The following is a 24628-nucleotide window of genomic DNA, read 5'->3' as shown; positions in this document are numbered from 1 at the left end:
CAGAGCGTAGAGCTCTTGTGGGCTTGTAGGGCCGGATCATATCCTTCAGAATGGCTGGTCCTGTCCCCTGTATGCTCTTGTGGGCAATACAGAGGGCCTTGAAGGTAACTCTCTCTCGGATAGGGAGCCAGTGGAGTGCTTTTAAAGCGGGCCTGGCTGACTGCCTGGCCGGAACGTTCATCAGCAGCCTTGCTGCCGCGTTCTGCACTTGTTGCAGGATCTTGAACGTTGACTCCGGTGCTCCGAGAAAGAGCGCATTACTGTAGTCCAGGCGCGAGATGATTAGACCTTGGACTAACAGCTTCCGGGAGAGTTCTGGTAACAGGGGGAGAACGTTACGGGCCGACCGGAGCATTCCATAACACACGCCAGCGGTCTTCTTGGCGTGTGTCCTAAAGGACAAATCCGGCTCCAGCCAGACCCCCAGGCTCTTGATCTCCTTCTTTGGGTCAGGCGGGGTGCCCATGCAGTTGGGCCAGCTGCTCGGCGAGAGGGCAAAACTTGACTGGCCCAAGATCATCACCTCTGTTTTTGAGCCATTCAATTTGAGCGATGACCTGGACATCCAATCAAACACCGTCAATTTGCCAAAATTCCTGGGGTAGCGGAAGTTATTATTAGTTAGTATTTCTTAAAGCACGTAGCTATCCTAAGGAATGAAGCTTACAGGTTGATGTTCTGAAATAACCATGTTTTCAAGTGCTCTCGGAAGGTGAGAAGATGGATCCCTGAACGTAACTGCGGGGAAAGGTATTCCAGAGCCTGGCTATGCAGTATGAGAATGAGCTGCCCCACTTTGCATCCTTCGGATTTTTGGGATGACGGACATGCTCAGGCTCGCAGAGCGGAGAGATTTCTTGGGATGATAGAAAGTAATGATGGAACTTATAGATATAGGGACCTTTGCCGATTACGGTTTTGTGGGCTATAGAGAAGGATTTGAATTTGGTCCTCTCCAGAATGGGTAGCCAGTGTAGGGCCTTCAGACAATTTAGTTCTGGGAGTCCCAAGCAGCATCCTAGCTGCGCAATTCTGGGTAACTTGGAGTTTCCTTATGGTAGATTTCGCCATCCCCAGATACAATGAGTTTCCATAGTCCAAGCGCGAGACGACCAGGGCCTGGACCATAGTTCTCCTTGCCCCCATAGGGAGGAAAAGAAGAATTTTCCTCAACATTCTGAGGATGGCTTAACAAATACCGGCCACTTTCACAGTTTGGTGATCAAATTTTAATGCTTTATTGAGCTATACCCCCGGGCTTTTAATCTTAGTCTTTGGGGTGGGTGCTTGTCCCAGACATGTTGGCCATTGCAGTTTGAGGTCCGCGTAGGGCTGATTGCCCAAATACATTATTTCAGATTTGTCTTCATTAACCCTGAGGCAGGAGTGTTGCATCCAGGTTGCCACCTTTCCCAAGCAGGATTCAAGGTCGAAGGAGCATTGTACATGTGATTCAGGGAAACTACCAGCTGGGTATCCTCCGCGTAGGTGACAATTTTTATTCCGAAGGGCAGGATGATATCCGCCTGCGGCCTCTTATACACTTTGAATAAGGTAAGACTCAGGGAAGATCCCTTAGGTACTCCATACCTCAGGGGTAAGCACCTGGAGGTGGATTCTCCAGCATATACTTCGAATGTTCTGCCACTGAGGTAAGGCAGTGACATCACACACCCTTTGATTTCGCCTGATGATGTCACAGGAAGTGACATCACAAGACCTTTGACACAATGACATCACAAGAAGTTATCTTGTGTTACCTTTGGACACTTATGATGTCACAGGAAGTGATATGACATAGCCCTTTGACACAGTTCCATCACTTGAAGTAATGTACTTGATCTTTGGTTGGTTGCATCACACAAAGAGGTTGGAAAATCCCTAGCAGCTGCAAATGAAATACTCTATAAACAAACATATTTTATTCAAATAGTATTAAAAATGCTTCTATGTACTTTGTCAGTGTCAGACAAGGTTTTCAGAAATACGGTTGAGGTAATGGAGCATGCTTTATGAACCTTTTAAATAGTGATAACCAATGGAAAATAATCTTGGCACATTGAAATCGTCAAATAGTTAATAAGTGTTATATAATGAGAAGGTTAATAGCACATAATGTTCAGCATAAGTTTACCTGCTTACCCCAGGTGAGGAGGCATTACACCTTCCTGAGTTTACTAGCATTATTTATTCCTACAGCTAAGAGTGCACATCGCAGATAAACTACTTGTGTCAATTGGGCACTTGCTCCCCATTTAGTGTACTGAGAGTATTTTAGTGTTAAGAAAAGATGGGCACCAAATTGAGTGGCAAGGTTTTGGCTTGAGAGTTAAGGGTTGTCTAGAGGGTAGAAAGGAAGATTTTACTCACAGGGAAAAAGATACTGTCTTCCATAATGATGCTGCATGATTGATGAGAAGAGAACAGTGGGTGTAAAGTGGTACTTTGATTGGTGGAAGATTCTGTCAGATGTAGCTATTATGATGTTGTTGCATGGCGCCCTTCAAAAGGGGAAGGAACTTAACGATCAGTAAACTGAAACAGAGGGCTAGTGCGCAAGCGTCAATAGATGAAATATTAGCTGTAGCCATGAGCAGATGTGGTTCTGATGGTGACTGGACATCCTGCTATGAAAAGACTGACCCATGGGTAATTTGATACATAAAGAGTATGGAATCAAAAAAGTGGCTGATAGTGCACCATACATGCTTTACATATCTCTATATAAGGTACTAGTAGTTACAAAGAATCGTTGATGAACATATGCTTGGCAATCTTGAAGAGAATAAAGGCTTAGGTGAACATCATATTTTGCTTGGCTAGCAGAAAATCAAATTGAGGCCTCTAGTGCTTGGCAGCATGGTAAATGTTGTTTGGATGTCCCTGGATATAATTATGGGTACAGTGACAAATGGCAGTGCCTATGCTATTTGGTTGCCTTGACAAGAAGGAACTGACTGGATGGCAAATTACTGCATGGCTATCGGGAGACAAAGGAGAATGACGCTATGTGGATAAGTGATCAATCCTGTTTATTTTTCCATGGACTAGATACTGCAGTCTGCTCTGAATAACTGCGGTAATGATGCTGATTGGGATTCGTAATAAGAGACAGAAGAGCAAATAGTTGTTTGGTAAGCACAGAATCAGCAGCACGTGGACAGGTCTGCAAGGTGCACTGTCGAGTCTTTAGAAGTAGGCTGCTGTGACGAGTTGCTATTTAACAGATGCTGTGTCAATGTTTTGACGATATGGTATGGCAGTGGACAGCACATTGTTGCTTGGCTGGCAAAAATCAAGCAGAGGCAAACAGTGCCTAGTACTGCTGTTTTCATATCCATACAGTTGTCTTGCTGTTGTGGTAAGGCTGCACACCCCTTGTCAAAGGAAGACCATAACTGGATAGCAAGCTGGTGCTTTGTGAATTGTGCGTGGCCGCATGGTAGCTTCTTTCTTCATGGCCTTGCATAGGGTACTGGCTCCTGCAATCACTGGCTCGTGTGATCATGCAACATATGCTTTAAGTTGAAAGGAAACTGGCTGGAGAGCAATTGTTGCTTGCCTTGCAAGCAAGAATGACAAGATAGCTGGGGTGTTTGCCCTTGCTGCAGAAGTTGGCCTTCCATCTGCAGTTAAAGGTTCGAATTCCAGTGATTCTCCTCAGCCTCACATTCTTCAGATGTCATTGAAATTAGAACCACTGGGTGGGGTAACAGAAAACACAAGTGCTACCTCAGCTGTAAGGAGTCCCCTTGGGGTGCATACGCGCTATATAAAACAGGATGTTATGTAAAAGGATGGGATACGTAGTGAAGACTGCAATCCTCCGCAGATGTACACGCCGCTAGGTAACCATGAATCTCCTCATAGATGGCAGTGCATTGATTATGGGCAATAACGGTGTAGACTTGCAATAACACATCGTATCCCATTCCAGGCTTGCTGTTTTACGTACTTTTACTACAGCTCTTACCGTTTAAGAAATTCATATCTAATACGTTGACTACAACAATTTGATAATATCAAAGGAATATATCCACAAACTATTAGAATTACAAAATAAATGTCTCTGTGCAGCGTGAGAGAGAGAGCGAGAAAGAGACACACACACAAACAGATAATATAGCCCGTAGACTAATACATACATTGTTCAGATCTGTGTCTAAGCTAAAATTGACAGGTTTGCTTACTGGTAGCCCCACACAGTCTTTTATCCTTCCGAGGTCGATCTGATGAGCAAAATTATGTTAGGTAATATTAATAAATACATGTTATTAATGGCAAAAGGCTAGACAACTGCTAAACCACATTATACAATTGTATTAAATAACTGTAGTTATCAGTATACCGCGAGTTACCGCAGTTATGTGCCTACATAAAGGTACACACGGAGAAAAGAGGAACAGGAAGGAACAAGAAACATAACGGAGACCAATGCCGAGAGACAGTGAGAGAGCAAAGTAGAGGAATACAAGTGTCAGAAATAAAACCGAGAGAGGAATGTGAAAGAAAAGTTGTGTAGAATAGAGCTAGGAACTTGGGTCAGAGAATCTCATAGTGAAAGGGGAGAGGGAAAGAAAGGGTGAGCCAGAGGGCTATAACATCCCACAGCTCAGGGCCTGCACTTCTACTGTTCTTGTACCTGATGGATTCTAGTACTTTTCTGGGAGAATGAGACTGGTATTTTCTCTGAGACATAAATGGTTCTGTTCGAGAGGTGGTTATGGGCCGGTCCTTCTTATCTGGAGCAGACACGTTTATATATGCAGCCATCTCCCAAGGTATCAGCTTCCTCATTTGCAACCCCAGCATTGCAGAAGGAGGGCAGCAGTATTATTGCCACACTCTGGGACCCCCATAACTTTGAACAAAGAAATCAGAATTCTCACTTTCATGTCAAGCAATACCGCTGAAAAGGCCAGTATGGATAGTTGGATTAATTAGTTAAAGTGTGGTACTTCCAAGGAGACAACTCTGCAAATGCCTTTTCAGCACTCACCAGCAACTCAGTGCCTTGTATTGAATGTGCATAAATGTCATCTAACTCAACTCAATGCATAGTTTTGAATGCCATTAAGCACTCATTGTTAGTCTGGGCCATGCAGAAATAACTTGATGTTGGTGCTCAGCCTTGACCTGTGGGAGTCAAAAGTTTCAAAACTTTATCAGAGCAGGACAGATGCTGTCATTCTGAGACAGTAAGTACCCTGTGGACAACAATCCAGTGACTTAACACCTTCAGCGCGGCGCAGATTCCTGCGCTGTGCTGAACGTTCTAATGAGCCAACGGGTTCATGACGGAACGGTTCCGTCATGAGCACAGGCCAACCGACGCTCATGACGGAACCGTTCCGTCAATAGCATCGAAGGGGTTAACCCCTGCACTGGAAAGCTGTGTTCAAGCCTAAGGGATGCAACTTAAAAAAAATGATGAGTTCTTCCCAAGCTCCTTTGTTCAGAAACATTGTTTTCAAGTGTAGTTGGGTACACCCTGGAGTGTGCTCTACAAAAAGACTCTTTAGATAATAGTGTAGTGTAGTTCCTATTTTCTCTATAGGCCCTGCACATTGGAATAACATAAACAGCAGAGTAGACGTAGGACTGCGGTCTTCTAGGTCTCTACTGACTATGTTAGACTTAATTTAGGTTTGCGCCAGCTAGCTCAGAGGTTACTGGAAACTTTCTTGACTGAATAGGAAGTCATCAGCTTCCCTGGCTCAGACAAGAAGGGATTCAGCTTCCGACAACCGCATAAACATGACAGCTTTGCTCCTCAGAATAAGAGTCAATCTCTAGAGTCGTGTGAAACAATAGACAGCTATTTCACTCAGTCAGTTGTGCAGATTTACTTTCACCAGGGTGCAGAGAATAGAGAGACGGGCGTTTTCAATAAATGATATTATTTTTTGAGCAGTCTTCCTTCTCATGCAAGAGAAATGAATTGCCACAATTGCAAGACTTGTTATTATGAAAAGTGCGTACAGTAAAAGGAGTATTACGAAATAATACTGTAAAAGCATTGATATGGTTTCTTAGCCATAAGATAGTTAAAATGAATGAAATATATACATTCATATATACATTGGCTAATGACCTCAACTGGTGCTTCTAACTACGCCTACCCCGGTGTACCTGACCTAAGCCTAATACATGGGAGGGAGTAAGTAAGTAGCAATTTAAGTTAAGTTGGTTTTGCCAAGAGTTTGTTTCAAGAATTCTCTCTAAGGGTTTAGTCAGCACCGTACCTCTGGAATAGAATGTAGGAGGTCTGGTATCTCCTCTCAGGACTTGATATCCCAGTCACCCGCAAGGGTAGGCTGGAAACGCCGGAGCTGGATTTTCTCGGCAGGAGAAAAAGACAGCGTCTTTCTCAGCGCGTCAAGGAGGAGGGGCAGCGTCCGTGGGCTTCTCGCATCTGCTGGGCTCTCTGCAAGGGGACAGCTGCTCTGCTCCAGTATTCACCACCACCGTGTGCTTGCTTAAGGCAACGTTGGTATATTTATACCTGAAAGGTGCCTAGTTTGACGTACGTTTTTGGACATAAGACGTCAATAAAGATGTCACTAAGAACTGGTCCTTCTTACAGTGCTCGCAGGAGTTCTATTACTAATCAAAACAAAGTAAGCGGGGCTTTCCCAGGTTGCTGGGGGTTTGGTATGTCGAAAGAACTTGGTGTGCCATCTAGGAATCTAAGGAAGTGGCTTCTGCTGTGTCATGGACTGTCATGGACTGCAGAGGCGAGTTACTGAAATATGGCTCTGATTGTTATGCCATTATAGGGATATGTATTGATTATAGCCGCATAGGGGCATGAGGTCACAATATTGATCGGGGTCCTAGATAAAACACATCAATAGTGAGCAAAGTGTACGTGCGAGTGCTACAGCCTTGCTCTGACATTCACCAAGAAATTATCCTCTCCATATTAACGGTCCGAACCAGCATAATTCAGCAAAGCGGGCTGACTTCAGCTAGCCTTTGATTACAACTAGGTTGAGTTGGGTTGCATTTCCATGGGTCTGCTTCTGACCCTACGGCCACCTCCCCAATTTGCAGCAAGAGACAAAAAACATTCTATTTATCTTGTAATGTTGTGCCACCAGTTACATACCTTCCAGTTGTCCTAAAGAAAGCATTTCTTCAGCACACCTGCACCATGCAATAAGCAAACGTCGAAAGAGTGCACTAGCAGTAATTTAAGTAGGATTAACAAGGTGGGGAGGTCTGTAAAAGGGGCGTGGCTAATCAAGCATGACTAGGGATCATTTCCAAGTGACATGGCCTATGTAATTCAGGGGATTGCTTTAATTATGTTAACTAAAATGCTGTACTTCATAGTTGGCGACCTGGCCAGTATGTGGAGGGCTCTCTGTGGGTGTTCTGTAATTGCATGCAGAAGCAGGAGGCAACAATCTACCTATGCCTAAAATAGGCTAGACCTATTGGCTTTGTCAATGCTTCTTAGCAGTATAAAAAACTTAGCAACAATAATAGTTTGGCTGAAAATGTTTCAATTCTGAAAATATGATGTTATTAATTACACATTATTAAGGTCTGTGGACACTCGTCTCACTTATCTTGTTCTCACTTGTAACCTACTTTGCTCTGCAGTTTCTCACTCTGTTAGACACTTTGACCTTTTTCTCCCCACATTTTTTTTGAAGTCCTTCCTCCGCATAACACACCATCTCTTTGGTCCTCCACACCATCTTTTCACTCTCTTCTTTTGTGGGTACTTAATTTAATCTCTTCCACTTCACCATCCTTCCGACACAGAACCCTCTCATTCAACTGTTGGCACTGCATTTTCTATTACTATGGCACGATCCACATTTAGGCAGCTGTTTACCTTCTTTATACGCTTCCCACATTTATAGTAGGCACATATGTGACCATCTCTCTCTGCATTCTGCAGAGGCCAACGATTGGATATGCATTTAGTATGAAAACCTTTAGATCCACAAACTTGCATTGCATTCATCATCCTCTCTATTTCTCTCACCCTGACAATTAGAAATGTTTCAGTTCAAAGTGTGCACTACACAAAAGCTATATGCTGCAATAAATTTTTTTTATACAGAAACACACGATTCACTAAAAAATACGTTTAGGGAATGCAAGGTAAAGTAAAACGTGAAATGTGAAGAGGGACTGCGTCTCTGACATTGATTACCTTTAAGGTTGTGGTCACAGTTGAGGAATCAGTGATTTTGCCTGTAAAGTCAAGGATATGAAATAAGGCCTCATTGCTAGCAGGATCCAGGCACCGAACAAGAAATCTCATGTAGTGCAACATTTTCCATACCTTCACTCCTACGTTATTTGAATAATTGTATATGTTCCTTCGTAACCCCAATAATATCTTGCTCTCATACTGTGTGGCTGGCCTGTGCATCAGTGACTTGCCCCCATTAGTCCCAACTGCTCATTCGAGCATGTGCCCCATGCCCATGTAAAAACTGTAAACATTAACTCTCCGGCAATGGGGGCAAGCAAATCTATGAGGATCCTCACAAAGGTGATTTGGAGCCAGGAGTTGCAAGGTTCGAGTCCCGATATCCTGCGATTCTGGCACACGGGTCAACATTTTAGAAGAGGAAAGTGGGAGATTTTGGAAAAAATAATCGGGAGAGTATATTTCTCACATTGACTTCCACTGAGGCAATTTGAGTGGGGGACGGGCAAAAAAAAACAAGATTTTTGGCTTCAAAATCAGGAGACTCCTACCCTGATTTGGCTCGATCGGCATGAATGTTTTGGGCTAATCGTATAATCTCCCCGAGCCTAAACAAAAAATGACACATGGTGTAATGTAACTAGTACTCATGTAAAGCGCTCCAATGCCTCAGGGTCGAGTTTGGGCTCCATAAAAATACCAAAAAAGGGCTACTAATATTGAGGCATCTATACTCAGCCCTTTGTAGTGAAATGTGACCCAGTCCCTCTTGTGTGAGCTCATTGTTCAACTTGTAGTAAGGGATTAGCAATGTAGAAAACATACAGAACCAAATACTTTTATTCCCGCCTGTCCTACCTGCTCTAGCTCAGTGCCTCTCTATGATCTATACCTCTCTTTTCGTGAACATTTTTTTCCTTCCTTCACTTTCTCCGCCATCACCATCACTACTAGTTTCCTACTGTAACTACAACTAGTGCCCTTGCCATACACAGTGTTGCTGTCAATGGTGTCATTACAGATGTCATTAGGGAAGTTATAAATGCAGTAATTGAACATGTCATGAGTGATGTAATATGTGAGGGTAGAAGCAGTGCATGGCGAGGGTGCAAGTTATAGTTACTTGAGAGAACTATAACTAGTGTATTTCAGTGGTATTCGTAGTTTACAATGTTACATTATGTTCTGTGTTGTTTAACCTAAAGTAACATGTCCATCGCCGTGCATGGCGCCAGACCCTGTGCCTAACCCCCCATGGCCAGCCTACCACTCGCCACCTTTTTCCGAAGGCCATGTACAGTGTGTGGTTGAGCATATGGTCTGCGGCCAGGCTGTGAGCCCAACCTGCTGCAGGAGCCCAAACCACCACCGGGGGTGCTCAACCTCAGCAATGCAAAGCCAAAGGCCGTGCATGGTAGGGGTTTGGATGCAAGGCCTTAAGACCTAGTCCCTGAGGTGTTAAAACAGAGTACATACATTTTGAGCCATAATTTCTAAACATCCACAGAACTGATTTACACTAAATCACAAAAATCATGCATTTGGAATGGATCAAGATCTAGCTTTCTGCTATATTCATTTATTCATAAAGTTTTATATAGCGCGTACAAGATCCCGAAGGATATCAGAGCGCATTTGGTGTAATTCCATTCAACCTTTTTGTCAAAAGCAGTGTCTAAAGTTCCTATGGAAAATTGTACAGGGAAAACACATTTTGGGACCCTGCCTTTTTCTCGGTTCCCATTTGATGGATTACCCTGCAACTTTCCAGGAAGAATGTGGGGTGGATGTCATTATTTTGGAAAAGCTTCCTGAAGATTCATCAAATAGCAATAACGTTATTACTAACCCAAAAAATCTATTTCCTATGGAAACGTGGTAACTAGACCTAGGCAGTGGCAACCACAATTAGGTGTCATATATGTATGTGTATTGTTAGAAGCTGGGTTACTGGTTGAGGAGGGTGAAACCCTACTCAAGCAGCAGCCACAATTTCTGTCAGGGTTTCTGTCAGGGTGAAGTCACAAGCAAACACCAAATTAAGCTGTGCTTAGCCCTCTGGTAGTTTGGCACAAAGCATTCAGGCTTAACTTGGAAGCAATGTGTAAAGTATTCATGCAGCACTTCAAACAGTAATTAAGTGAAAAAGCACCACAAGAAAAAGAACACACCAATTTAGAAAATAGATCAAAAGTATATTATTTGAGACTAAAGCTGCAATAATCCAATCAGTAGAACCTCAGATTTGCAAATAAGCATGCACAGCCAACTGGAGTTATCTGGTTGCACCGGACTGGCAAAAAGTCACTAGTTCAGGCCGACCATGATGAAGTGTGGGGCCGAATATAGGAACCAAGTTTGGCCCACTGATCAAAGTACCTTTTATCCTGCTTTGCAGAGCATTGTGAGATCCGGTGCTGAGGATGCATTGCACATCAGTGGTTCAGAGGGATCTGTGGGGCTGCAATGCGAAATCCTGCATTGTCATTGAGGATGCCATCAATGAGGGGCTTCTGATGCAAAGACCTGCATAACAGATGCGTCAATCAGCAACGGTTCTGAGGAGACTGCAGGCAGCGATGGAAGTTCTGGCATTAGGGATGCGTCACGCTGTGGCGGTTCCATCGCAGAGCTGCAAGCCAAGGAGATGCATCAGTTCTGCCCACAGGACCATAGCTTGGCTGGCAGAGCACCTTCAGGTCCACTTCCAAGGGTCCAGGTCTGGTGTGGCACTGCTTGTGGGGGGTAACCCTCACAGAAGACTGAGTCCAGGTGCTGGTTTTAAGATGGTTTGAGACTTTTCTGTCCTGGAGGTTCTGATCAGGAGGTCAGCATACTATCTCTTTGAGTCACTCTGCTGGTCGTGGGCTCAAGATGCAGGTTTAGTCCTTCTCACTCAGGTGCAGGGCAGCCAAGTAGCAGTTCTTTTTGCAGAGCAGCACAGCAGCACTACAGCAGTTCCACAGGTCCATAGGTGTACTGAAAAGTTGAGTCTGAGGGTCCATTGTTTATACCTAGTGTCCACTTTGAAGGAGGTTAAGGTTCTGGAGGTTTCAACCCCTAGAGGTATTTGGAATGTCCTACCCCCTTGCCCTGGACTGAGCCTGTCTGTGGTCACATAAGACTAGTGTCAAACCCTTTGTGAGTGCGCTCAGGGAGAGCCTTTGTGATATGGGGGTGAGGTAGGTGACCGCTCTGCCCTCTCATCAAGGCAGAGATGGCCCATCCTTCCAACACCTTGTCCCACTGTCAGGGAACAATACACAAAGATCAACTGGCAGTTACACCCAGTCATGTGACAAAGTATAACGACAGCAGGAACTAAATGGTTTGGACATGAAAATGGCAATTTTCTAAAATTGCCATTTTCAGAATTGTGACTTTAATGTCCCCTTTAATGGTAAAGTCGAAGTTTAAGTACAATTCTTTAGACATCACATTTGAAACTCCTACCTGCTCTCAATTGAAAGTTATCATATATATACTGTGCTAAGTTAACCCAATGTTATCCTATAGGAGAGACAGAACTTGCACTAGTGAAAAATAAATGTGAGAGCTTTTCACTGCTAGGACATGTACAAGTTAAAACTACATGGTCAATTTTACGTCGAGCCTAGTGCAGCGTGTATGCGCTACTCTGCAAGGCTTCTTGTAACTGCTCTGTGTGGGTCTGACTTCCTCCGCGCATTGGGTTGGCTTTTACGTGCGTCTTCCAATAATGAAAGCATTCAAATGGCTAAAGGCGGGTGCATGTCCCACCTTTGTGATGTGCACTCCCACTGCGTTTTGCCTGCGGGTGAGAGCAGTGGTGCACAGGGTGCACAGCTGCATTACAACTGCTGGGGCTTTTTATTAGGCAGCAGCTTCAGACAACATACTTCTTTTTTTACCCTGGCTAACTGGCAGCACACAACTTGTGTTAATGGGAAGTGAATGTGCTTTCAATAACAAAACTTCTAACTGTACGAGCTCAGAAACCAGGATCCCTTCTCAAATGGTGCTCAATAGGGTGTGATTTTGGAAACAACATTTGATTTCGCTAAATGCATTTAGCAATACAGGTCTCCTAGACTGCAGCGTATGTATTTCTGTTGATTTTTAGGTGCTGCTGTTGAGCACCAGAAACCACAAGCTCATATTTAGCACTGCACTTTCCCTATGTTTAAAACACCACTTCATAATATAAAGCACGGTAACCTACATTCAATATGGGTTTCATTATTAAAACATGGCGCACAACCCGTGTAAATATGAAGGGAATGTGCTTTAAAGGACAAAACCTCTGGCTCCAGTGGCACTCGGTCAGTGCTTAATTTGTAACCTTGCAACTGCGGGGGCTTTTATTAGGCTGCAGCTTCAGACAACATACTTATTTTTTTTGCCTGCCTAACAGGCAGAGCACAACCTGTGTAAATATGAAGGGAATGTACCTTAAAGGACAAACCCTCTGGTTCCAGCTGCACTCCCAATGTTAATTTGTAACCAAGCAACTGCCGGGGCTGTCATTAGGCAGCAGTTTTAAACGATGTTATATATTTATTTTTTTGCCTGCCTACCAAGCAGCATACAGCCTGTGCAAATATGAAGGGGATGTGCTTTAAAGGCCAAAACATCTGGCTCCAGTCGCAAACCTTGCAACTGCCGGGGCTTTTATTAGGCAGCAGCTTCAGACAACATACTTCTTTTTTTAGCCTGGCTAACTGGCAGCACACAACTTGTGTTAATGGGAAGGGAATGTGCTTTCAAGGAAAACACCTCTAACTGTACAAACTCGGAAACCAGGTTAAATTTTCAAATGGCGCTCCATAGAGTATGATTTTGGACAAAGCATTTCATTTCCCTACACACTTTAAAAATACAGGTGTCCTGGAATCCAGATAAAGTTTTTCTGTTGGTTATTAGGTGCTGCTGTTGAGCACCAGAAACCAACAGCTCATATTTAGAACTACACTCTCCCTATGTTTAAAACACCACTATATAATATAAAGAACAGTAACCTACAATCATGATTGGTTTCACTATGAAAACACGGTAACCTAGATTATATCTTGGTTTCACTAATTTATAATCTATGCAGTACCTGTTTGTCGTATTTCATTTATATGCTAAATAGAGCTCGAAAGTAAACACAAATGTTTCTTCTAAATCTGTGCCTTTTAACTGTATTATATTAATCTAGGTGCAAACAATTGAGCCCCAAATAGACTGATTCTTCAGGCTTAGTGCAGCCACACCCAGGTCAATACTTTGGGCTTTCTGTGGCTAGACACAGGTGGATATGTTGATGGCAATGCAGCAATGTACAGGCTGGTTTTCTGATCACAATGTGACCATATACAGGCCGTTTTTAGGTCTCGCCTGTCGATGCGCATGCGCATCGAGCAAGCGAGACTATGGGGGCTTATCCACTCTTTATCCACTGCAAGGAATCGTGGCGATTCCTTGCAGTGCCCGTGACTTTTAAGCTCAATGCGCATGCGCATTGAGCTTAAAAGCGCGTGCACGTCCGTCTTGTTTTACCCGCTCCGCCCCCTCCCCTTCCCGCCGTGTCGCATTTCTCCTCCCCTCTCCCCTCTCTTCCCTCCGTCTTGTTTGTTTATTTTACCCGCTCCGCCCCCTCCCCTTCCCGCCGTGTCGTATTTCTCCTCCCCCCTCCCCTCTCTTCCCTCCGTCTTGTTTAGGGCTGTTTTCTTTTCCGTTCTGCTTTTTCCATCCGTTTCCTGATCAAAAACTGATTGCAGTGCCTCATTACGTTTTGCCTCTCTCTGCTCCATGGTCAGCTTTTCATTCAAGTTTTTAGTTCCTTTTTTTCTTCTCAGCAGGTTTGCCCAGCTTTTTGGTTCTCGCAACACCCCTCTGGCTGCGCTATCAACTTTGTGTCCTGAACACTGTTCCACACGTTTTATATTAAAACTTTCATTTGTGGCAGCTGCAGGCAAAATTCATTGATAGATTCTGGCACGAGTAACCAGCTTGGATTAGTGGTGTTTTAAAGTTATTTCAAGTGAGACACTCGCCTGCATTAATGCTTTGTATTTTCAGCTTGCGTTTACCTTGCCCCTTCGGTTACCGGCTCCGCGCTGCTGATCGGCCGGTGTCTTTCGCCTCCTTGACGCCGTGCTAAAGCCCGCTCTCCCTGCTCCGCCCCCTGCTCCGGCCGAGACGCATTTCTCCTCCCTCCTCCCCCCTCCTGGGTCAGGTTACCCTGCTTTCTCTTTCGCTTTTTTTCAACCACATTCCACCATGGACTGGGACTTGGAGGAAAAAGAACTTCCACTACAGGCACATTCAGAAATATCTTGTTTAAACGTGTACTCTGGGTATGTGATTAGAGCGGGCAGCAGCTGCTCCTGCGGCGAGGGCTGCTGCTGTTCGCTCCTGTTAGTGATGCTCAGAGATCTCTTCAGCCTGCCCCGTACCCCCCCCCCTTTGTGCCTCCGTGCACAGTCCCCGCATGATAAGGCCATCGCGGCAGTTTTTGTTCAGACCGCATGGGCCTTTTCAAAGGAAACATGCCAGGCATTTGTTCACGTCTGACACGGCAAAGGCCCCTAGGCTGCTTAAACAAAACCTCCTTTAAAGCCACCTATGTTCATTTGTAACATGACTTTTGTGCTTTTGTTTACTTGTCAGTCCTGCTGCTCTAACACTTCAAGTGTTTTCTGCCCACATTTGCTGCCTGAAGTGTGCACTGATAAAGGGAAAAAAAACTTGCTCTCATGATTTTATTTGTAGCAGCCAGGGCATTAATATACATGTCATGCCAGTAGAAACCCGCCTGCCTGCTGGAAACCTTCATTACATTCCTGGAATCTTGGCGCACAGCCCTAGACAATACTTCCCAGTTGCTGCTCGAGTCAGATCTTTCCACTGGTGCCAACTGCGTTCCCAGTATTAAGAGGTACCCGTTAAATACCTCAGGCCGATGCGAACATTGTTAATTATATCTCCACCATTGTCATTGAATGCCCAAGGAATTTATTTTCATACACAGCACTAATTGTAGCATTTCCCTTTACGGCCCCAGCTCACTGTTTTCATGTTTTATGCACGAGCTGATGCTTTTCTTTCATTCCCACCCTGCATCCTGGCCTTTCCAACAGATGCAAAGTGTCACTCTTAGCATTATGGGCCATTGCATTTTTCATGAGGAAAATCAGTTCGCTCAGCTCCTCGCTCAGATAACATGATCAGTATCGGGAGTCGCTGCAGCACCAGTGGCTCGTTTATGCTTTTGCACACTTCCAACAAAAATAAGAATGGTATCCATTTATTTCATTTACAAACGCCTAATAAATGTAGCAATAATAGTAGTAGATTTTAGAGTCTATACTTTAAAGCACTGTACAGTACATACTAATTTAAATGCCTTTACCAAGTGTTTACAATTTCCTTGCCCTCTGTTAATTATCCTGTGGTTCGAGTGATGTTCATGATCCTCCAGCATGGGGAGAGGACACTTTTACAGAACGACAGTCCGGGCAGGTTAGCATTTTAAAAGAAATTATAACAGTATAGTGTTCAAGTTTATGACCTGCAAGCTGCATATCTCCGCAGTGGGTGCGTAAGCCGCCTGAGCTCCTTTACAGATTTACTAAGGCACGAGCCTGCAGGTGACGTATGGCTGTAATTTTAACTGATAATCACTAATTGTTTTCTTCTAATAGCGCCAAGCACGTTATTGTCCTCAGCACACTGCACTGTGCTCATTATGTGTTGGCTCACAATAGGAACACGAACACGCTGCTTCTGTCTCCCTACTTACCAGTCCATTTGAAACCAAAGAAACTGAGGCACATGGATGCTTCACGTTCTATTTCATTCTGCATTTCTTAAGGGGATTTGCTTTTTTGAGATGATGTGACTATGCAGTCACCCCCTAACCCTCACCCCCTAACCCTCACCCCCTCACTCTCACCCCACACCCTCACCCCCTCACCCTCACCCCTCACCCCCTCACCCCCTCACCCTCACCCCCTCACCCCCTCACCCCCCACGCTCACCCCCTCACCCTCCACCCTCACTCACCCTCAACCTCTCACCCTCACACCCTCAACCCTTCACCCTCAACCTCTCACTCACCCTCACTCACCCTCACTCACCCTCAACACCTCAGCCTCACCCTCACTCACCCTCACCCTCACTCACCCTCAACCCCTCACACTCACTCACCCTCACCCTCACTCACCCTCAACTCCTCACCCTCACTCACCCTCACCCACACTCACCCTCACCCACACTCACCCTCCCTCAACCCCTCACCCTCACTCACCCTCAACCCCTCACCCTCACCCTCAAACCTTCACCCTCAACCCCTCACTCACCCTCACTCTCACTCACCCTCACTCAGCCTCAACTACTCTCACTCACCCTCAACCCCTCACCCTAACTCACCCTCACCCTCACTCACCCTCACTCACCCTCACCCTCACTCACCCTCACCCTCACTCACCCTCACCCTCACTCACCCTCACCCTCACTCACCCTCACCCACCCTCACTCTCACCCTCACTCACCCTCACTCACCCTCACTCTCACTCACCCTCAACCCCTCACCCTCACTCACCCTCAACCCCTCACTCACCCTCACTCACCCTCACCCACCCTCACCCTCACTCACCCTCACTCACCCTCACTCACCCTCAACCCCTCACCCTCACACAGTGCAATAGGTCTCGGAGCATTTGAGTTAGAGCTTTTAGAAATGTTTATGGCTTTTTTTTTTAATTCTTTAGCATTGGCTACAGGAAACAAAAATGCTAAAGATTTACAAAAAAACCCATAAACAATTCTAAAAGCACTAACTCTAATGCTGCGAGACCTATTGCATTTACAATGCTTGTTCTGATGGCAATGCAGACAAGCACAGGCTGGATTTCGACTCAGGATCACCGCCCTGACTGGGCCGCGCCAATCAGTCTTCACAGATCTAGCTTGGAACTGCTATGGAGAAACTACATGCCCACAGCCACCTGCGCCCATAAATCTCTCCCTTAAGTCATCTTCCTGTAGATGTCACACAAACACCTGGGACACGTTGCACCTCACTCCTCCAGGACAGATTCTCCGCCAGGATAGACACTCCTGCAAGGTTGGTGGATTCTCCTCTGTCTCTCAGCTGGAAGGCAGACAGGCTTCTAGGTGCCTCAGTTCACGTATACAGCTGTTCAGTGGCAGCCAGCACGAATCAGTGGTGGGGGGGGGGGGCAAGGTGGGGTGATGGGGGAGACGTGGACAAGGGAAAAATAAAAATTAAATACTTACCTCCTCGCCACCTCCTCTCTCACCCACACCGCGTCCTCCTCGTTGCATCTCGCCTCTTGCCGGAATAGGAAGAACCCACGCTGAGATTCTATTGAGCCAATCACAATGCTGCACTGCAGCGTTGTGATTGGTCTGAGCACAGTGATTCAGCGCTCAGACCAGGACAGGAAAAGAGAAAATGATGATAACTTTCAGGTATCATTTTATTTCCATACACTGCTGAAAAGCAATGGGGTGCCGCTGCTTCTCCTTAGCAGAGGAGCTGCCACTGCAGCTGTTCCAACTAGAGGTAAGACTCGGGTAATGGCCTCTCACCTCTAAAATGCTTGTTGTCTGGCTGACACGAACTCTGGTTGCACAGAAGTGCTCCAAGTATCCTACAGAGTACACCCTTATTGCTCATAGAGAACTTGAGACTGGAACAACAAGTGGGGTAGTAGTGTCCCACTTTTATACAGCAAAATCAGACAGGAGGTGTTTATCCACTGCACCCTAGTGATGCAGATAAAGCCTGTCACAACTATAGATTCACAAAGCACAGTGGGCTGCCACCACCTCTGTATGTGTTAAATCCATAACAGGGACAGTGTCTACTGTGTATCAAGAATGGTACGATTGGTACCCCCCTCCAGGTCACACGTCCAGGACTTTACCCATGTGCACAATGCACACATTAATGCTACGAGGCCAGCTGGAAGTTTCCATTCTCTTATTTCCTCCCAAGGGCAGTCTCTTTACTCTGTATCAAGGCTATGCTGAAGTCAATAAAGCAACTTCACAGTCTAAGATTCTTTTCAAGTACCTCCTTCACAATCACCCATTGGCCAAAAAAATGGTCTCTGGTTGAATGACCCTCATGGAACCCACTCTGCTCAGTAGGATAATTATCTAAAACCCAGTCCCATAGGTGCTTCAACAAAAGTTTAGAAAAAACGTTTTCATAAATGTCCAACAAATGTATTAATCTTTATTTGCTGGTGTCCTTTTTCAAGGATGGGCTTCACCACAGAACCTCTCCATAAATCCGGCATTGATCTGGTTTTAGCTATCCATTGAAACAGGTGCATATACAAATCACTATTTGTCTTTTTTGTAATTGCCAAAATATTATTTGGCCTTCAGTTCTCCTTAAACATAATGATTTAATTGTAGTTTGTATTTGTTTAATTGAGGACAGCTTAATGAAATCATTATTAAAATGGGGCTGAAGGTACCACGTGCAATGCTGGGGATCCATACAGATTATCCAGACGGGCAATCTACATAGCTTCAGCTATCATTCATTCAAGGGCACCTGGATAGCAGTTGGGGACATTATTTGCCAATTTCCAAAATCTGTTTAGAATCTCCGGACTATATGACTACTATCATCTCCAACAATGGTGATTGAAAAAACCTCTGTTTTTCCCTTTAATATGTTCTCTGTGCTCCTTGTTAACTCTAGAGACTGCATTTTTTGTTAAAGGGTGTGTTACCTTGCTTGCATCTATGTTGTGCTGTCTGAATGTTACGTTTGAAATCTTGATCAGATGAATCATACCATGGCTGAGAAGCATCAAGTTCGACACTTGGGGCTGCTCTTGTACAGTAACATGCATGCAGATTATTACATATTGCATCAATTAATCAATCAGTCTGGATTTGTTACGCACGGCTAATCGCCGATGATGGTATCCAGGTACTGATAGTGCTGCTGCATGTAGCTAGTTGAACATCCAGGTCTTGAGTCCTTTTCTGAATTCCATTACGGACAGTGAGGTACATAGGTCAAGTGGGGGGCCATTCCAGGCCTTTAAAGTGAGGCAGGAGAAAAAGTGACCTCCACTGTTGCTACGGCGGATGCAGGGGGTATGGGCGAGGTAGAGTGAGGCAGAGCACAGGTGTCTGGAGGGAAGGTGGCAGTTCAGTCAGTGGTTGATGTATGCTGGTCCCAGGTTGTGGAGGACTTTGAAGGTGTGGATCAACATCTTGAACTTGTATCTATTCTGAATAGGGAGACAGTGGAGCTTTTTAGGTTTCGCTGGGGAATGGAGCCTTTAGGCTCCGCCTCCAGAGAAATCTCTTGATTGCAGTAGTGACTCTGGAATACGCCCCCCCGTCCCATTGGCTAGCTCCATAAATGGAGGCTAGCCATTGGAACAGAGAGGCGTCCGTCATGGCCGGAGGAGACTCGGGGGCGTTCCCGAGATTCTTTGGCTTTTGCCGACGTCACGCGACGCCGGGAACGCCCCCGAATCTGGTCCGGCCGGGCCGTGCTTGCTGCTGTCCTGCCTTGTGTCCCTCCTCCCGCCGTCCCCACGTTTCCCGCCTCCCTCTTCCCCGAGCAGAGCGCACTAAAATAACCTGTGTGCAGCTTCACCACCGCGACCCGGGATCAGTAAACCCCCGACGAAGGGCCCCGTACCTTGCTGGTACCAACGCGACCGAAAACGAGCCCGCTGCTCTCCGATTGGACGGGAGAGCCGAGCCCCCTCACCAAACGCCGCGACGGGATTGGCCCGTGCGGCGCAGCGTCACCACTGTTGCCGTGTGGTGATTGGCTAGGGCGAGGAGCGTCATCGCAGGCTTGACCCGGGAGCCGCACTGCCATAGGCTGACTCCCGGGTGCTTTGGAGGCTCGCCCGTTCTGCCGTGTCTGGATTGGCCCGCTCGACTGGAGGAGCCGAGAATTCACCGCGATCACCGCCGGGCCCGGGGAAGACTGACCTGACCTCGCCTGCTCGGCCAAACCACAGTCCCTCTGGAGGGGGCTACCGGGTGCTGCACTGTAGCCTCTGCTGCCCTGTCTCTCGTTTGGATCCTGCGGTCGGACCCTCCACGGTCGCTTCCTGACTGCATACCCTCCGGCTACATTTTTTCCTTTCTGACACATTTCTTTTCTTTTCCCCTTTCTCTTGTTGTAACAGGCCGCGGCCAGGGCCTGGAGCCAGGGGCCGCATTCCTGCCATTGCTGCAACAGGTATGTTCAGTGATAAGCTGCACCGAGGCGCGAGGCCCTGGCGGGGGCGGCGTCTGCACGGGGGGCGTCGGGTAATGCGACGTTTTTTATTTATGCAATTTTATATAGCGCGAACTTTACCCGAAGGTGTCAGAGCGCTTTACATACGTCTACGTACCTGCCAAGTAGGAGGTCATCAGATTCGGGTCTTGTGACTCACACTCCCATTGTTAATACGCATTTAACTGTGGCTCGTCGGTGTGTCTTTACTTCCATTGATATTTCCAACGCCCCTACCCCCTGCACTTTTATTCAGCTGACACTAGCCTCGTTCCAGTGTATGACGTATTATTTATATCCTACCAGTTGGAACTGTAGTCAATCTTTATTTCGACAGAAGTATGGGATTCTTCAATGTTGTACAACGTCCAATGTCTCCTAGGATGCTTTGTACTTGTCCTCGGTCAGTGTAGTGCATACTGGGAGTTGTAGTCCTTCTTCACTTCAGTAACTCCAGTTGGACGTGGCCCTCCCCCCCCCCCCCCTCGCTGTCCTGTGCCCCGTTCCCGCCCCCTCGCTGTCCTGTGCCCCGTTCCCGCCCCCTCCCGCTGTCCGTTCCGCCACCCCCTCCCCTTTCACTCTCCGTTGCTTGTTTGTTTTTGGTGCCCAGGGGGTTGCATTCAGACTTGTATCGCCCAAGCACGTGGTTGCCATACTATTTAGAGCAAGTTTAGGCTTACTATTTGACTGCAGTTAACAAGAAATCATCTGGAATGCACTCGGTTTACATTGCCACTGAAAACGCAAAGGTTTAAATGGTTTCTTCTGTATGGCTTTTATCTAATTGGGAGCAGGGCATGGTGCTATTAAGAGGATTAGCAAACTTTTGATTAAATGCACTATGCCTTGAATTTCTTATGTTGAAGTGGACTCTTTTGGCAGTAATCACATCGCCAGGAGAATAATTGAACACCGTGTGCTGTTCCCGCCCCCCCCCCCCCCTCGCTGTCCTGTGCCCCGTTCCCGCCCTCCCCCCCTCGCTGTCCTGTGCCCCGTTCCCCCCTCGCTGTCCTGTGCCCCGTTCCCGCCCTCCCCCCCTCGCTGTCCTGTGCCCCGTTACCGCCCTCCCCCCCTCGCTGTCCTGTGCTCCGTTCCCGCCCTCGCTGTCCTGTACCAGGAGGTGAGTGACCAATACTCCTCTGACTGGATCCAAAGCCCACTGTGTACATCATTTTATTTTTATTATGTCTCACCTCTGTCTGTTGCCAGACGTTTTGGTACTTTACAGTGGACTTAGTGCCCGCCCATTTCTACTTCGGTTCATTGTCACTCTCCTTTGCTTGCTTGGAATTCTTAGCTTCGGTAGGTTTTCCTCCCTCTACTTTATTTCTTTTTTTTTTTCTCTTCTTTAGCGTTATGGACGCACTGCTGTCCATCCACAGCTCACTATTTCAGGTGGTACTTTTTTCTTTTAATTTAAGCACCACTTTATGAGAGTGCGTGTTTCCTCCAGCTGGCTCCCTTGTGTACTTCGCCCCCTCTGTGTTTCTCACTCATTCTGTTCCTGCCTTTCATCCTTTGTCATTTTGCTTGACCCAGCAACTCCTACCCATCCTTCGTTGTCAGTGTGCTCTCCCTACCCTCTCCTGCCCACCCTCCATTGTCCATGTGCTCTCCATACCCTCTCCTGCCTACCCTTTGTTGATGTGTGCTCTGCCCACCCTCTATTGCCCGTGTGCTTTCTTTACCCTCTCCTGCCCACCCTCTGATGTCCGTGTGCTCTCCCCACCCTCTCCTGCCCACCCTCTATTGCCCGTGTGCTTTCTTTACCCTCTCCTGCCCACCCTCCGATGTCCGTGTGCTCTCCCCACCCTCTCCTGCCTACCCTCTGTTGACGTGTGCTTTTTTTACCCTCTCCTGCCCACCCTCCGATGTCCGTGTGCTCTCCCCACTCTCTCCTGACCACCCTCTATTGCCCGTGTGCTTTCTTTACCCTCTCCTGCCCACCCTCCATTGTCCATGTGCTCTCCATACCCTCTCCTGCCCACCCTCTGTTGACCTGTGCTCTCCCTACCCTCTCCTGCCCACCCTCCATTTTCCGTGTGCTCTCCCCGCCCTCTCATGCCAACCCTCTGTTGCCCGTGTGCTTTCTTTACCCTCTCCTGCCCACCCTCCGTTGTCCATGTGCTCTCCCTACCCTCTCATGCCAACCCTCTGTTGCCAGTGTGCTTTCTTTACCCTCTCCTGCCCACCCTTCGTTGTCCATGTGCTCTCCTCACCCTCTCCTGCCCACCCTTCGTTGTTGATGTGCTCTCCTTACCCTCTCCTGCCCACCCTCTGTTGCCAGTGTGCTTTCTTTACCCTCCCCTGCCCACCCTCCGTTGTCCTTGTGCTCTCCCTGCCCTCTTCTGCCCACCCTGTTGCCAGTGTGCTTTCTTTACCCTCTCCTGCCCACCCTTCGTTGTCCATGTGCTCTCCCCTCCATCTCCTGCCCACCCTCCGTTGTCCATGTGCTCTCCTTACCCTCTGTTGCCAGTGTGCTTTCTTTACCCTCCCCTGCCCACCCTCCGTTGTCCTTGTGCTCTCCCTGCCCTCTTCTGCCCACCCTGTTGCCAGTGTGCTTTCTTTACCCTCTCCTGCCCACCCTTCGTTGTCCATGTGCTCTCCCCTCCATCTCCTGCCCACCCTCCGTTGTCCACGTGCTCTCCCTACCCTCTTCTGCCCACCCTCTGTTGCCCGTGTGCTTTCTTTACCCTCTCCTGCCCACTCTCCCTCTCTCTCCTCCTCTAGCCCTCCTTCTCCTTTCCGCCCTCCCTCTCTTACCTGCCGCCCTCTCCTTTCTGCCTTTCTCACACTTTCCTACCTTCCCTCATGCCCTCACACTCCTTTATGCCCTCCCTCTCTCCTGCGTCTATTCCTTCCCTCCTGCCCTCCCTCTCTATCCTGCACTCGCTTCCTTTCGAGCTTTCTTACTCCTGGCCTCTTTCATCCCTTCCCTCTCTCTGCAAATAATTGCATTATAAATGCACTCCAGATTTCTGTGCAAAGTAAAACACATCAACGTTTTACACATAATTCAATGAAGATACAAAACACCATTTATCAAAAGCTCAAACTTTAACAAAGGGAGTGCAGAGTAGGGAGTGCATAGAGCAGGGGGAGTGCAGAGTGCATAGAGTGCAGAGTGCGTGCAGAGTGCATAGAGGGTGCAAAGTGCATAGGCAGTGCAGAGTACATAGGGAATGCAGAGTCCAGAGAGAGTGCATAAAGAGTGCATACAAAGTGCATAGGGAATGTATACAAAGTGCAGAGTGCATAGGGAATGCAGAGTGCATAGGGAGTGCATACACAGTGCAGAGTGCATAAGGAGTGCAGAGTGCATAGAGAGTGCAGAGAGAGAGTGCATAAAAAGTGCAGAATGTATAAGAGTGCATAGGGAGTGCAGAGTGCATAAGAAGTGCAGAGTGCACAGTGCATAGACAGTGCACAGTGCATAGGTAATGCAGAATGCATACAGAGTGCATAGGGAGTGCAGAGTGCATAGGGAGTGCAGAGTGCATAGGGAGTGCAGAGTGCATAGGGAGTGCAGAGTGCATAGGGAGTGCACTCTGCACTCTTTAGGCACTCTGCACTCCCTATGCACTCTCTATGCAAAGTGCTGCATAGGGAGTGCATGATAAGTGCAGAGTGCATAGGGAGTGCAGAGTGCATAGGAAGTGTGGAGTGCATACAAAGTGCACAGTGCATACAGAGTGCTGCATAAAAAGTGCAGAGTGCATAGGGAGTGCATAGGAAGTGGAGCGTGCAGGGTGCATATAGAGTACAGAGTGCATACAGAGTGCTGCATAGGGAGTGCAGAGTGCACAGGGAGTGCATATGAAATGCAGAGTGCATAAAGAGTACTAGGGAGTGCTAGAGAGTGCCAAGTGACTGCAAAAAAAAGGTAATGGCAATGTAAATGACAATGCCATTTACTTATCTGTTTTCGAAACAAAAACATAAATACAAATGTTGGCATATGCAATGCCAATAACTCTAACTTTTCCAAAGGCGAAACCATTGCATTGTAAATGCTTGTTAGGTTTTGCCTCGCGAAAAGATGCGCTCTGCGCATCTTTTTTGCGCAGGCAAAACCTAATGAGAACTGTAGTGTGGGTTTGGGTCGGCCCTCGTCATTCATTGTCTGGCTCCATAAATGGAGCCTAGCCATTGGACGAGGGGCCTGTCCGTCAATGCCGGAGGAGACACGG

General features: G+C 46.9%; 1 protein-coding gene across 2 annotated transcripts in view; it reads left to right on the top strand.

The window, feature by feature from the left end:
• SPECC1 (sperm antigen with calponin homology and coiled-coil domains 1) overlaps positions 1-24628 on the top strand; it is a 1296450-nt gene that overhangs the window by 764729 nt on the left and 507093 nt on the right. The gene's annotated exons all lie outside the window — the stretch shown is intronic.

Source organism: Lissotriton vulgaris, chromosome 2_1 (genome assembly GCF_964263255.1).
Source record: "Lissotriton vulgaris chromosome 2_1, aLisVul1.2, whole genome shotgun sequence".
NCBI lineage: Eukaryota > Metazoa > Chordata > Amphibia > Caudata > Salamandridae > Lissotriton > Lissotriton vulgaris.
This window is presented reverse-complemented; position numbering and strand designations above follow the sequence as displayed.